Source organism: Tiliqua scincoides, chromosome 10, assembly GCF_035046505.1.
Source record: "Tiliqua scincoides isolate rTilSci1 chromosome 10, rTilSci1.hap2, whole genome shotgun sequence".
NCBI lineage: Eukaryota > Metazoa > Chordata > Lepidosauria > Squamata > Scincidae > Tiliqua > Tiliqua scincoides.
The window spans coordinates 18,965,974-18,968,805 of NC_089830.1; the positions used below are offsets into that span (position 1 = coordinate 18,965,974).

Consider the following 2,832-nt stretch of genomic DNA (forward strand, 5'->3'; position numbering starts at 1 on the left):
CAGTGTGAAAAAGATGTTTGCCCTGCGCTTCTTGCCAACGGATCAATTTCATGGAGGTACCCCAAGTTCTGGTGCAGAGAGCAAGAGGTAATGATTACTATTTCTTTGCTTCCTTCTGCACCATTCATAATGTTCTGCTTTGCTACCAAGGCAAAGCGCTGTAACAGAAAGCCCTGAGAGATCAGAAGGTCATAAAATCTTTCCTACCTCCCTGTGCCAGAAGTGATCTTATCATCTTTTCCACCCACAGATACACACAGTGATTAGTGGGTTCTCTCCCTCCTTCCCCTCTGAAATTATCCTTATTGTATCACCCACGCCTGCTAACATCACCTTACATCCTTCCCTGCAATGCACTCCTTTGTTTAGCAGTCTGTATTCAGCCTTGACAGTAGTAAAAGGATTGATAGCTTTGCTGGCTAGGCTTCAAATCATGTCAGATGGGAGTAGAGTGGGGGAGAGAGCTTGCAAAATAGCCCCCTCCCAAACTAACCAACTCTAAGCAGCTCACAAAGGCCCCGGGCTTGTTAACTCTTGTCCTTCCCATGGCTGAGACTGACCATGGCTTGTCCTTCCCTGGTGCATCCTTGCAATTCAAAAATATGTAGATGGAATAAACTATTCAAGATCAAAACTACAAAGAATAGCAACAGCCAAGATATTGGGGGGGGGGGGGCTGGAGACAGCATGCCTCTTATCTGGCAGGGTGCCAAATTCCTGCTCCCTGGATTCAAGAATGGTGTATTGCAGTGTTTTTCAAGCTGTGAGTCGGGACCCACTAGGTGGGTCACAAGCCAATTTCAGGTGTGTCCCCATTCATTTCAATATTTTATTTTTAATATATTAGACTTGATGCTACCCTAGTATGTGACTGCATTTGGGGAAATGTTACAGACCTGTACTTTTTTTAACAAGCTACTGTGTATATTCTTTTAACAATGATAGTAAATGGGACTTACTCCTGGATAAGCGTGGGTAGGATTGCAGCCTAGGACTGTTAATAATAATAATAACAGTATTTATATACCGCTTTTCAACTAAATGTTCACAAAGCGGTTTACAGAGAAAAATCAAATAACTAAATGGCTCCCTGTCCCAAAAGGGCTCACAATCTAAAAAGATGCAAATGAATACCAGCAGACAGCCACTAGAACAGACAGTGCTGGGGTGAGGTGGGCCAGTTACTCTCCCCCTGCTAAAAAAAGGAGCACCCACTTGAAAAAGTGCCTCTTACCCAATTAGCAGGGGTTAAAAAATTAAAAATATTTTTTAAATTAAAAAAATTTTCTGCATGGTGAGATCACTTCCAGTCATGACATCACTTCTGGTGGGTCCTGAGAGATTCTCATTCTAAAAAGTGGGTCCCGTTGCTAAATGTGTGAGAACCACTGGTGTGTTGGTATCCGAAAAGGAAGCGAAGAATGGGAGTTAGAACAGACAAGAGAAAATATTTCTTTACACAGCCTGTGGTTGGTCTGTGGAACTCCCTGCCACAGGATGTGGTGACGGCATCTAGCCTAGACGCCTTTAAAAAGGGATTGGACAAGTTTCTGGAGGAAAAATCCATTACGGGGTACAAGCCATGATGTGTATGCGCAACCTCCTGATTTTAGAAATGGGCTATGTCGGAATGCCAGATGCAAGGGAGGGCACCAGGATGAGGTCTCTTGTGATCTGGTGTGCTCCCTGGGGCATTTGGTGGGCTGCTGTGAGATCCAGGAAGCTGGACTAGATGGGCCTATGGCCTGATCCAGTGGGGCTGTTCTTATGTTCTTATGTTAACGGGGGTGGAAGAGGAACTGTGGAGGAAAGGAATGGGCAAGATTGCACTGCCCTTGAAAGATCAGGTTTGCAGTTTGGGGGTGCTCTTTTTTTGAACCTGCATGCCCCGGTGATGATTGTTGTCCAGAGCACCTTTTGCCAACTTCCACTGGTTTGCCAGCAGCACCCTTGCCTAGATCAGTCAGGCCTGGCTATGATTACCCATGCTTTGGTGACGTTAATATAGCACAATCGTAAAACTCTGTAAATGGGGCAGGCTATAAAAAGACTGTCTGGAAAATGCAGTTGTTACAGAATGCAGCTGGCAGGCTGTTGACTGGAGCTAGGACTATGGCCATATCCCATCCCTGTTGTGCCGTCTTTGTTGACTACCTATACATCTCCAGGCACATTTACATCCTTGATGGCCTGCTTACCCCCATATGAATCTGCTCAGCCTGTGTGGGATCTGATTCACTGTTTGGGATCTGAAGTAGATGTGGGTGCCATCAACTTGGGAGATAAATGGAGAAGCAACTAGCACCAGGGCCTTCTCTGTTGTGGCTCCCAGCCTGAGGAACTAATACTACCTTTCCCATGCTGAGTTAGGACTTTTCTGTTCCACCAAGTCTGGTTTGCTTTGCAACTGTTACCCTGCACTTGTCTGATCTCGTCTGATCTCGGAAGCTAAGCAGGGTCAGGCCGGGTTAGTACTTGGATGGGAGACCGCCTGGGAATACCGGGTGCTGTAGGCTTATACCATGATCTCGGAAGCTAAGCAGGGTCAGGCCTGGTTAGTACTTGGATGGGAGACCGCTTGGGAATACCGGGTGCTGTAGGCTTCTACCATGATCTCGGAAGCTAAGCAGGGTCAGGCCTGGTTAGTACTTGGATGGGAGACCGCCTGGGAATACCGGGTGCTGTAGGCTTCTACCATGATCTCGAAAGCTAAGCAGGGTCAGGCCGGGTTAGTACTTGGATGGGAGACCGCCTGGGAATACCGGGTGCTGTAGGCTTATACCATAGTCTTTCAAGACTGAAGGTTGCCAACCATTTTTTTGCTGTATGATC

The 2,832-nt window shown here is 46.6% G+C and overlaps 1 pseudogene; it reads left to right on the top strand.

Moving 5' to 3' along the window:
* The first annotated feature begins 2,399 nt into the window (after positions 1-2,399).
* Positions 2,400-2,516, top strand: LOC136662002 (5S ribosomal RNA; annotated as a pseudogene).
* Positions 2,517-2,832: the final 316 nt, after the last annotated feature.